Source organism: Anoplolepis gracilipes, chromosome 13 (genome assembly GCF_047496725.1).
Source record: "Anoplolepis gracilipes chromosome 13, ASM4749672v1, whole genome shotgun sequence".
Classification (NCBI taxonomy): domain Eukaryota; kingdom Metazoa; phylum Arthropoda; class Insecta; order Hymenoptera; family Formicidae; genus Anoplolepis; species Anoplolepis gracilipes.
In genome coordinates this window covers 3,927,335-3,940,596 of record NC_132982.1, presented here as the reverse complement: position 1 = coordinate 3,940,596, position 13,262 = coordinate 3,927,335, and the positions used below count along the sequence as shown (strand labels likewise).

Sequence of the window (13,262 nt, the reverse complement as noted above, 5' to 3'; positions counted from 1 at the left end):
GTTTATTTAATTTTTCCTAATCTTACAATCGCTAACTAAACTTTCAATTTGAAGTAAAAAACGATAATATATATATATATATATATATATATATATATATATATAAATATGCGTCTCATTTGAATACAATGTCGTAAAAACATTTTTATAAATGATATAATTAAAGATAAATATAAATATATACAAATATAACATCATCTCAAACAAAAAGAAATATTATTGTGCATTTATATGTGTATTTTCAATTTTCAATTATAATTTTGTACAACTCATATAATTAATAAATATTTGAACGATTATTTTTATTAACAATATAGCAACTATAAAACCTTGATAGATCGACGTCGTCATTCAAGATTAATCCGTCATCAATATTCTATGCTCCGTTAATGCCATCGTGTCGATTATTAGCGAATTAGGATATCCAATTGAATATTCCAGAGTGGATATAATTACAGTATCCCGTCGGCTGTCAGCCGTTACGTAATCCGCAGATGAGCACCCTAGACAGGCTAATTAATTAGGCGTTCCGCGTTCGAATTATAATTCTCAGCGGGCGGCTAGCTTGACCACGCGTTGACATTGACTACTTTTCTTGCCACGTGCCGACCGAACATGCACGATCTGTCATTAATACTGAAAATGTAGCGATGTACTGTCAATGTTCAATAAACAAGCTGTCTCAAAATGATCTTCAATTAAAATTTTTCTAAATTTTATTTTGAATAAAACAAAAATATCTATACTTAAATAAAATTTGTTTATTGAAATAAAGGGTGTTAAAAAAATAAAAACATTATTTTTGTACGAAATATTAAAGATTATTAAAATCATTTTAATGGCAACAAAATATGAATGGCACGAAATAATGGTATTCATAATTCGGGAGAATCAAGCTTCCATTCGCAAACAGCACAGTTAAATTAAGTACTTTTTAAGTGCAACTTTACTTCCGCAGGGGTTCCATTTCCTTAGGATAGATCAAAAGCAAGAGGGGCTTGAAATATCGAAATAAATTGCTCCTTTTCTTCTTGAGAAGCGCGCATCGCGCCGCGGAAACATTTTTCTCATCGGAAATAAAGCGAGCCGAAAGTTCACGGTGTTGTGACGTTTCTTGTTTCCTCGGGCTTCTTGGCTGTGATTGGAAAGCTTTCATCGTTTCCTACCTATTTTTTGTTTATTCTTATTATACCTTTGCGTGCACTTCGAATACAACTACCAAGATGTGAGAAAGGACATATTCTTTTCTGAGAGATAATCTTCTTTTCTTTTACAACACTTGTCTAAATAATAAATAAACGAAGCAGTATACAATAATGAATAATAAACGCGAAGCACTATACTTTCTCATGCATCGAGTTATCGTATTCTCATGAATTATGTATATTCTCACACATATTTACGATTTATAATTTTTTACTTATTAATGCTACGATATATGTATTATAATAATTTATCGGAGTTGAATAAAAAAGGTATCATAAAATTTTACTAACAGTCCTTATAATGTCCAAATTGATCGCTTGATATTTTGCGATGATTATGACGTACCAATCGTTGCGTCGTAATTACTCCCCAAACAATTATAAATGTCAATTATAAAAAATATATGCAACTAAAATATCTGTTCAATAAACTTTAATAGATATGTTTTGATATATATATAGCTTCTACATCTAGAATCGCTTACAAATTAAAGAAACAAGTAAAAGAAAAAAATCTCTTCCCATCCCTTTCTCTCTCTCTCTCTCTCTCTCTCTCTCTCTCTCTCTCTCTCTCTCAAAGTATATATGTGTATCCTGATATATATTTTATATACGTGTGTGTATTATTTTTAATTAATGTATTTTTTTTTGTATTACACGATACGTAAAATTATAAATAAAATTCTACTTCGAATTTTGTCGAAAATTATAGATAATCTAAAGTAATTACCATAAATATAGAAAGGACAGATTTTTATAACTAAAGACAGATAAAACAACGCAGTAAAAGACATGGCAATATTCTTTCGTTTGTGTCGTATTTTTCTTACGATCAACTATGATTCTAGAAATAATTTCGTCACTGAAACCTCATCTTCTTATCTACATTTCTTATGCTTTAGACTTTTTTTCTAAAAAAGAGTTTTCGTTCATCTTGAACGAAGAGAATAAGATGCAGAATAAAGCAGAGATTAAGAAGCGAACACAGTGGTGGTGCATCTAATCTCTGAGTTTCTTTATTACAATACGTTATAAATTACATATTTGAAAAATAATTGAAAATTTTATTTTTAAGAAAATAAAATATATTGCGCTTGTGTGAACATATGGCATAAGTAAATTACTTTTTTCTATTATAACTTTACTTAAAAGACCATTTATAAGATATAAAAGTAATTACCGCGCGGATACGGAATTCGTGACACGCGTCTCAGAACAGTAAAATAACTAAGAGCGATTTGAGGACGAAGAAAGTCGACCGACGATTAACTGCAAAGTCGCGTACGTGGAATTAGCATTGTAATTGCAGAGGGGTGAGGTTGCGGTTAAATCGCTTGCACCCTCTCGCGCTACCGCGATTACCACCATGCGCCGCCATCGTAAAACGCAGACTGACGTACGCGACGACCGATCGACCTGAGTTGACCTACCCTATCCTGACCTATGGAGGCTTGACCTAACCATCGCCGCGTCGAGGAAGAGAAGCGCGATGACCGAATGGACCACCAATGCTTGAGGGCTCCCACGTGTCGATTCTCGCGGGCTCGTGATTTTTGCATGCTTCGTCAGCTTAAAGCCCAAGGGTATGTTTATGGGTATATGAAGTTGGCTAACTTGGAAACTTTGCAAATATAATATTATTTTATGTCGAGTTTATTTAATGAATATTATATTAGATGATTGATGAAATACTTAAAGTACACTTAAAGTACTGCGAGAATTTTTATTACCATTGAATCTCGATTACATTTAATTACTAAAATTTAGAATAGAGAGTTAAAGTCTTAACACTATATTATGTATTATTCAGTGTAAATATGTACCAAAATGTGGGACGACTCAAGACATTTTAATGCTTTTGAATACTTTATCGATATCTGCAATATAAAACGTCTTTTTATAGTCTTCTATACTTAGTCATAGTCCTTATAATGTCCATATCATTTATTGTATCGTTAACAATTATTATTTCATCAAAAGTAGATCATGTCACGTTAAATTATATAAATGTAACACAATGAAATATTTAATACACGACTTTCTTTCTAAAAGATTTAAAATAATTAATTATGTAATTTGACATGTTATACAAGTTATATTTTTGAAAATTTATAAAACGTATAGATAACTATGTTTGCGTAAATATATATTTTTATTAAAAGACATAGTTATAAATACAAATTTTACAAAAACAAATAAATGAGGACGTATCTGCAAGACAAATGTATCGAAACAGAAAAGAATGAGCGCATTTCCCAGGGTATTTTTATTTTTATATGTTTATTTTACATTTTTTCACTTTAAAGTAAGCATCTATTTTATCTAGATCATTAACATATTTCATAGTCATTTAAATTTTTATTTATTTTTATATTTTCATTCATTCATTTATGTTTCCTTTTATAACTTAGTATTTAATGTCAATTATCCTAAATATGCTAAAGATAGAGTGAGCGGAAAAAAAAGAAAAAGACAATGATTATATTTATTAAAAAAAGGAAATAAAGAATTCTTAAATTAAATTAAAAAAAGAAAAGACGTCTCATCTTAGACGTCAACTTCATTATAATTCTTTATTAACATGTATAAAAAATAACGGTGCATTCAAGAGGCCGAAAGAGAGAGAGAGAGAGAGAGAGAGAGAGAGAGAGAGAGAGAGAGATGCGTGTATAGAGAATAGAGTAATCATGCGACCACTTTAAGTATTTTGTTTTAGTGTGTTTTTTTCTTATTTGCTTTGTGCATACAGTGATGAGAGTTAGAATGCAACTGCTTTATTTACACGATCTGTTTTCAACATCATTATAAAACTTACTCCGTATACTCTCAGTTTGTTCAGTAATAATCTCGTTCTCTTAGACTTCGTTACTGAGTTTTACAATAATACTCTGTGCACGAAAACTCCAACAATGAAACGCGTTTTCACTACCGCCGGTCGTCCTATTATGTGCCCGTACATGATCATCATTTTCATAAAGAACGAGGGACTCGAAAAATTTTTAAAATTATATTGCATTTACCAGTTAACTGGTCGATTGACTTGATTTTAAAATATTTACGACCGTTTCTAAAAGGGTGAAAAATATTTATTCTAGCTGCAATAGTTTCGAAGAGGTTGGAGGAAACAATAATTGTTTAGATATGCAAATTGGAAGGGAAACGCGGTCGTAAAATTGGAAAAGTACAACCCTTTTAGAAAGATTGATAAAAGATTAGAAAATAATACACGGAAAATGGATCGCAACGTCGGCTATATATCTAGAGTTAAACCGGTAGAAGAAATCGACGCACGTTCCTGGAATACAAGCCGCCGGGTGGCTAGTGGTAGCGGACTTCCTGCAGTCGGACGTGCCGCGTCGTATAACCGCCCCCGCAGTAGCGGAAGCTGGGGAAGGTCGAAGTAGGCGACGCCAACGTCGACCCTACCCCCTCTTCACTCTCGATGACCCTTGGGATTTGAATTTTACGGTGGTATGAGGACACTCTCTCCTTCTTTCAGTTGATCCGCACACTTTCCAGGTGGCTCGGAAGAGAAAAGTCTAAGTTTCGACTTGATAATCTTGAATACTGTCTGTTCTCCTCAACATTACAGAACATTATAAAGTTAGAAATCGAGATGAGAGTAAATCTCCCCATTCTTTCACGACCATAAAATTATGTATAATTGTTAAAATATCGTGTTATATATATTCTTGCAAAATATTAATCATCTGTGTGATAAAAAAAAATGTACGACAAAACATTATTCTCGATTCATAGATTTGAAGAGTAACATTATCGATCATGTTTGAACAAAAAATGATATTCATAAATGTTTTTTGTGTTAAATACCGTTTTACACACACACACACACACAGATGAAGATATTTCGATATCCCGCGGGGTTTCCTCGCATTAATCAACGTCACGCACGCGTCTGATAACATTTGTCGAAGGTACAACGCCATGAAACCATTCCTTTGATATTCGTTAGTATGTCACACGTAATATCCGCTAGACGGCCGATGATGGATTTGACGCTCTCGCAGATTGCCGTATCGCGCCGGACAATGTCTGTGTATTTTTTTATATGACGAAAAACATTGCAATATATAGCACGGCGCGCCCGATACGTTCGCGATACGTAAAATTGCACGCGTTGTTGGCAGCTGTCGCCATCGGCCAACCATTCCACTATCGTCCCGATGTTTTTGACGCGACGATTTGGCCGATTCGCCCGGCATGATAGTTGGCCGATTGATTATTTATCGATCCGCCGTCGTGAGCATCAATTCGTACGAGAATATTTGGCACGTTTATTCATCGAGCTGAAAATCCGCGTGCTACACATTGAAAATCGCGTGCATTCCACTCTTGACTCAACACGAGATTTCGTTAAATCAGATTTAACAGTTTATTGTTATGGTAAAAAGTACAAACCGGCTCTCTATAAAAAAAAAATCGAAATGAAAAGAACAATTGTAAATCGATGAATATTATATAAAAATAGAAAAAGAATATATTTAAAAAAAAAAATCTGTTCTCTCTCTTATTGTTAGATACGTATATCAAAAGCATATATGTGTGCGTGTATATTGGAGTATAGTTGTCGAAGAAAGTTGAACGATAAATCTGAAGAACATTTGCGTGTAACATTGTTAATAATATTTCGCCAGCTGCCGATCACGTTTTCGGAAAGCCTTGAAGCACGATCGTAGTTTCACAAGTCGGAGTATTTCCGTGCAGACGGGGGTTTCGCGAAATAATGAAGATCCTCTCTTGCGAAAACGTGCCACGTCTCTTGCATGAATATCTTGCTGGTTCGCCGTCATTAAAAAGCTTAGGGACTACTTTCAGCTTAGAGACGAGGACAGGCTAACAAGACCGGAACTTTGTACTGCAAATGCAAGTTCGGGCAAGAGAACCCCCTGTAATACGTTTTACGTTTCGGGGTATAAAACTCTCGCTGTTAAGCCGAGCTCAGAACTTGTCGAGATGCTGACTGGAGTCGAGAATGGTGTACACGTGATCGGGGTATGCGACGGACACGTTCGTGTTTCAGCGACAGCTTGGCAGTCATCGCAGACGGCGTATTCTTGTGCAGCAATAGTTGGCGGTGAATTAACTCTTGCACTCGTCTCTGCGGTATCGTTCTTTATTTTATTAACCTTGTGTCGCTCACGCTTTTCTAGGAAAAAAAAAAATAAGAAAATATTAGAGCTCGAAGGTAAAATTTACTATTACGTTTATGGTATTTTCTCTTTTTCTTTAATTATTCCTTAATTACTTTAAAAAGAATTTAATTCGACGTATTTTGACTCAATGAATTAATGAATAAATAAGTAAATAATCTTAGAGAATATTATATATATCTCGGATATTATTCTCACGTGATTAATATGAAGAGTACAATAAAACAAATCTAATTGATTAATTATTTATAATTTTCTATTTTTCTTCTGCAAAACTTCCGAGGGACGGATTAAATTTTGATTGTGTTCTTTAACAATTCAAAATCCGCACGTGGACAGCCAATCGCGCAACACACACACGCACACAAACACAAACATATGCGCACATGTTACCACGCGGTCGATCAAGGGATCCGTAAACGGCGTGAGCGGCATGCTACGATATTCGCGAACTAATTCAACGTTGTTCCCGCCGTAAATCGCATGACTCCGGTCTGCCAACGACTTCTTGGATCAGTGTAATAGGTATGTTGCTCACGTACGCTCCGAATGCACAACGCGGGTCGTCTATCGGAGGCGCGGGAGCGAGAGAAGCACAATAATTGGCACCGCTTCGAACACGCCGTGGTTACATCGATCCGAGAGTGCTCGCCGAGAGTGCGAAAAGCTACCGTCTTTTAATCACGCGATAATACAACGCGACAAGGAAAAATTCTTTCCAGACGGAAACTTAGCATCCGCGCGTTCTCTCAATTCTATTTGCGCGAGGCCGCGTGGAAACTGTTCTCTTCTAAAATGTAACGTCGATGCGTAAAATATTATTATTATTTATTTAATTAATTATCGCCGCAAATTGAGCCAGAGATAAAAGCGAGAAGACACGAATATAATATTTGAAATTCGGCTTTGATTTAATTAAAGACCAGAGATCGCTCTTAACCGCCCAATTCTAGACATTATGAGGGTAAATGAAATCGAGAACGCTTTCATTGCTGATACCCATGAAATGTTACGTTTCTCTCTAATTTACGAAAATCGATACCCATGCTTTGCGCAATTGACCGTGCGCATTTGCGTGCGTAACGTTTTCATTGCCGCGATGAACCGATACTCCTCGGCTTTAGACTCCTCGATTTAATTAACCATCCACACGTGCGGTTCCCTTTGACACAAACGTGCGCACACAAGTTAACTGAAAATCCACAGGTTGCTTTTTAATTAGGACATGTAATAATTAATCGGCACATGCTGAATTAATCGCTGTAAAACCGATTACTAATTTCGCAATTTGCGTCATTTTTCTTTCCGCGTCCAGCTATATAATTTTTTTAAAACAAAATATTAATATATAAGTATATATAAATAAATATATATATATATATATATATATATATATATATATATAATATAAAATTGTCATATAATTATTAATATTGTTTCTTCTTATTGTTTTATAATTTTATTTACGTTTAAAGAGAAAGAGATAAAAGTGGTACTTGATCTATTTAGATGATTTCATAAAATATTTTATCCTACAAACTTATAAAATAGGATTTGAATGAGACTTAAAATAACTTTTGCACGAGACATAATTTTCTTTAATTTCAGAGGGACAAAGAATTAAGAAGAACCTTTCACACTTAGCTGTAAGATTAATTGCCATTTTCGCGCCTTTTTACCTTCCCCTTCTGCCCGTCTATCAATCTGTTCCTTTCGCACATTTCACTTGCGAACTTTTTACCGTTCCCAGGGCGCAATCACCGGATCCTCGGGGGATTCCGAGAAAGGCGGTGACGGGTTAATAGCGATTTCTAGTCGGTCGGGCCGCCTTTTTCTCTCTCACTATCCTCTCTTATCGTCCCGCCATTATAATCCGTCGGCTTATAACTTTTCTGCGAGAGACCAGACCAACGGTTACGGTGGTGGGCTTTTTTCCGAACGTCGCCGTCCACGGGAGAGAACGGCAGTGCTTCCTCAAGAATGAGGAATGAATCTTGGGACGAATGCAAGATCGGAATCCTTACGGAGGGATTTTAACGGGAAATCCAGCCGGAGGGATTTTAACGAGTTTGCGATAACGCTCTCGTCGACGAGAGATTCGGGATGCCGGATTCGCTCCCCGACCCCTTCGTTCTTTTGCCGGGGGATAAAAAGCGCGCACTTCCCTCATTCTGACTCCGAGGATTATCCCAAGAATTCGTGGTCGTCCTTTTCGGATAACCCGCATGAGCTTTGCACCTTACACATTCAGGATAACGATCGATAAATTCGCGTGACCTGCAAGCGCTCCTAAGTAATGTCTAAATTCATTTGCAGAACTTTTGATAGGTTTTTGATTTTAATCCTCGTCGAGAATTATATTTTTCGCCACATTGATCGGTCTTAAATATTACTTTTTCTTGCCATCAACTATTAGATTAACCCTTACTCCGTACTGTTGTTTTAACACTTTCTAACCGTATAAATGGATCAGCGTATTTCTCAGTAAGTCAAGTATAATAATACGTAAAAGAGTTTTAAAAAAATCTGCAAGAATTATATACCTTCTTTGATCCTTCTAAATAAAAATTAAAATAATAAATTTTAAAAATAAACTCACCAATACAGAGCAAGAGTTAATAATTACTATGACTAAAGAAATTGAAAATATATAATAAATTTTTGTATTTCTTTATCAAAATAATCTATATCAAGCAAGATATAGTTTCAATATACATTATACTATATTGTATATAAAACATTTACGCTCACGTATATGAAACAGCGCGTGCAAAGTTTAATATAGATTTTATAACAGAAATATAAAGTTCCTAAATGTTATTTTATTACGTGGCAAGGAAAACAAGGTGTAAACTTGTGGCTGCGTAGTGTACGATAAATTATTTGACTTCTTATTTTAAGGTTTTATTGTAGTAGGTTTCACTGCAAAAGTTTCGTTAACGGAGACCTCGGCGATGTGTTCAATTGTCGTCTAACAAACAGGAGAGCACTGATTTGAAATTAAATTATATTGCGCGAGTCTTGCCATCCGTGAGCCATTTATATCCAGAGGAATCGAGAAAAAGGTCTGCTTGATTTTGTGCGAGATGACTAAATAAACTTAAAATAGAATAGAACGTTTTTGCGGTGCCATATTCGCGTTTCCTCATTCATGAATCCGCGAATGAAAGGAAAGACATTGAGACGGGGCGAGTCGACGGTTCTCTCCATTTCTCCCTTTCTACGAATAAACCTCTTCCTCCTTCTGTCTTTATGGTGAATAAACGGCTCGTAACTCCAATAGTGTAATGATCGCTCGGGGAAAACGGTTCACCGAGTTGAAAAAGCGAGTTGGACGAACGTAGGACGGGACGGAGGGACGTTGTAAAAGAGAAATGGAGTTTTATATGCGTTTCTTGTACCTATCTACAACCTTTATTAATCAGATATAGGATACAAATTGTAAAGTAAACGAGCGAATAAATAAAAGAGCTGTATTAGATTTGTTCAGACGGTGAGTTATTTTCGTGAATATGAGAAAAAAAAGTAAAGTACTTAAAGAACGAAAGGACGATTTTTTTCGTTTAAAAGCTCGCGAATTGAAAGTTATTTAATATTAAAAATTTAAATCATTGAATGTGTGAAAATGTAAGATATGTATATACATATAAGAAAATTATTAAATTTTAAACTTACAAAAGTAGAATAAATTATAATAGTAAGACTGAAATATAATGATGTACACATTCTATAATAATTTACGAGAATATTAAATTAACAGATCACTCATTGTATGCAAATTGCTTGCAAACTTGATTTCGAGCGTCGTAAATCGAAATAGAAATCTTTTATAGATTTGTAACGTTTTCTCATCAACGGGAATAGTCATACTAAAATTCGACCAGACATCTAGTTTCCATTCTTGGTCCATAAATCTGGATATTAGCATAAAATCCCCTCTAACGTCTAGCATTAGGGCGTATAATCTCAGATAGATTCACGTGCTATAGTAAAATCTAACGCATTTTTTCAATAAATTACGAAAAGCCAGCGCTGAATATAATTGTTGCACAGTATTTTTCACTTTTACTATTATTTATTATTTAATAACAATCAATTTAATGTTTAAAAACTTTTAAATTTATTACAAAAATTTATAACACATTAATCATCTAGCTTTCATTACTGTACGTGCAGATAGCTTATATTATACAAGTTGGCAGCACACATCGTATCTCGAAACATAAACGCCATTACAAAAACATGAAGACAAGCGAGATTGACGGTAGCAAATCGATTCTAGCGCGATTACGAAGGAGTTCCGACTTGGTGATAGCGGGAGAGGCGGGCGATATCGCTCGAGTCAGGAATCGAAAATGGGAGGGGTAGAGCGAGACGTCCCCTTTTTCCGGAGGGTTGCGGCGTGCCGAGCCGGCGTGTGCTCACAGTTTATTTCAATTATTTAAATCCGCACAACCTTCCCCACCCCTTCCCCATCCCATCGAGATTGGTTTAATTCAGTTCAACGCGTGGTAAGGGAAGCACCACGGAATTCCGTCTACGTGATCAGCCTTCCGCTTCACCGATCACCCACACTCACTCTATCGTTGCTCCCCCCTCCCCCCGCCTTTCCTCCTCTCTTTACGCGAACCGATTTTCCGCAGGGTAGTGCGGATGTTCCGTGAATGCAGTCGACGTGCACCGACCATCCAACTCGCCCCAACCCTCTCCGTTTTTACCCATCTCGTCCGATCGTCCACACATGGATATAACGTGACTATCGGGTGGGACGTCCTCTCCCTTACATCTCCCATAATCTCTTTTCCCCTTACAAGCCCTGTCATTCTTCGAATTCATGCCCCACTGCACTGCATCCTCTTCTCCTTTCTCTCATTTTCGTGCTAGCCTTGCTGCTGCAACGGCGACAAGATTTTCCGGCAGGGGTTACGTTCTCGAATTCGCATGCTCAGCCGCGGCTCACCGCCGCGAAATCGAAATTCTTGTCCTTCCGAGGGTGCAGTCGATTATCCCTGTGTGTGCGTGATCGAGCGGGTAAACGCGTTTCAGCCAAGATTGGATAAACCGAGCTCTGAAACGTCAAGTTTGACCGACCGAACCGGACATTATTCGCGTTGCGCGACGCCCGTCCGGATTTTCGCTGCGCCGACGACGTGAAGATTTTCTTGATCGGATACGGTACGCGACTTCCGTAATTCCTCGCAATCGATTCAAGTCTTTGAATCTGAAATTAACTTGTAATCCCGCTTCGAATACTGAGGTGACCAGATATTGATTAGTCGCAATCTTTAACTATTTTAAATAAAAATATTTCATCCATCCATATCAAACACAAAGATATAATTTTATCAGCTGGAAAATAGAGGCAGAAAAAATACACTTTTATAAAGTGATAAAAGCAAAAAAAGATAGCTTTAAATGGGAAAGCACAAAAGCTCAGAAAATCCTAAAACGAATATCTTGAAAGAACAATAATCAAATTGAAATTTAAAAGTCTCTCCTTTTTCCTCAAATACCGGAGAAGGGGAGAAGGTGTGAAGTTATATAAATATTTCCAAAAGTATATTAATTTTAAAATGATATTTAGAAATATATAAGTATATAATATTTATTAATAAATGTGTAAATAACTAATTATACATATGTTATTTTGTAAAAATATGTATTAACTTTGCAAATTTCATATTTTGAAAACTATAATAATTAAGACCATGCGATTTTTGACGATTATACTTATCTTATCGAGTGTAATTCAGAACTAACACTAAGAAAATTTTTGCAACGAGTTTGTTTAAAGTTGAATAACTTTTTAATTATTAATCGGCTTGGCTCTTTCGGTCATTACTTTCATAACTTTTAAAGTACTATTTAAATCTAATACGAAAACTATTGGAACTTATCAAAATAAATAATTATCGTCGATACTTGGAAAATTTCCGCAGTGAGATTTTTTTTAAAGGTTTTGAACTATTTTAATTATTATTCGAATCGCTTTGAACCATAATAATTATATTAAAAATTTTCCAATTATCTACATATCATGAAGTTATATCAGAAAGAAACCGAAAATCTAAACGTCGTGTTATAGAATGACAATTTGTTTAAAGTATTTTTAAGTTTTTGCAAAAATTGTTTGAAATTATCAGGAACTTTTAAACATACACAGAGAGTAATTAATCATTCAGAATCAATATAAAGTCATATCACAATCAATACAAAAGTTTATTTAATTTTAAAAAATTTTTTATGCAATATTAAAAATATTTTTATTTATTAAGAACTTTAGTAGACTTAAAAACAAAGCAAATTAATTATTCAAAAATATTCCATCTTGAAATCGAGTTTGAATGTAGCACCTTATTTTTTAAAATAATATAATAATGTTAATTATCGAAACTCTCATCAGAATTCTATTGGATTCTACGGAATTTTTGTCGGAGTGTTAACTTTATCCTCCCCTAGAATTGGCGGGTTTCTCGCGTAAGCGAGAGGCAAAGTGTCGATTGTCCGAACTAATCTGGCGAGCTATTAATTACAATTACGAGATGGGTTTGTGTTATCTCCACTTATAGCCTCCCTATACCTTGGTATTTCCGGTTTGATGACGAACAATTTACGCAAAGCATTAAGGTGTGCTTATACCACACCACTTTTTAAACAATAGATTTGTGCTGTTAAAGTGCTTTTTCTTGTACATTTTCTTTATGTTTGACAAAAATCAAACAAAAATCTGTTTAAATCTTGAAAAAAGAAAGGATAACAATATATTTTACAAAACTGTAATTGTGTAGCGATTGAATATAATCCGGTAGATTATAGATTTATCAGTGTACATTAATCAAGTAACTATATATCAATGCGAAATTATATTGTATTTACTAAAACGCGC

At 35.1% G+C, this 13,262-nt stretch overlaps 1 protein-coding gene and 1 pseudogene across 6 annotated transcripts in view; one reads left to right on the top strand and one right to left on the bottom strand.

Annotated features, from left to right (window-relative positions):
• LOC140672493 (agrin) overlaps positions 1 to 13,262 on the top strand; it is a 335,476-nt gene that overhangs the window by 235,968 nt on the left and 86,246 nt on the right. The gene's annotated exons all lie outside the window — the stretch shown is intronic.
• The window catches only part of LOC140672698 (uncharacterized), a 55,102-nt pseudogene that overhangs the window by 2,007 nt on the left and 39,833 nt on the right, over positions 1 to 13,262 (bottom strand).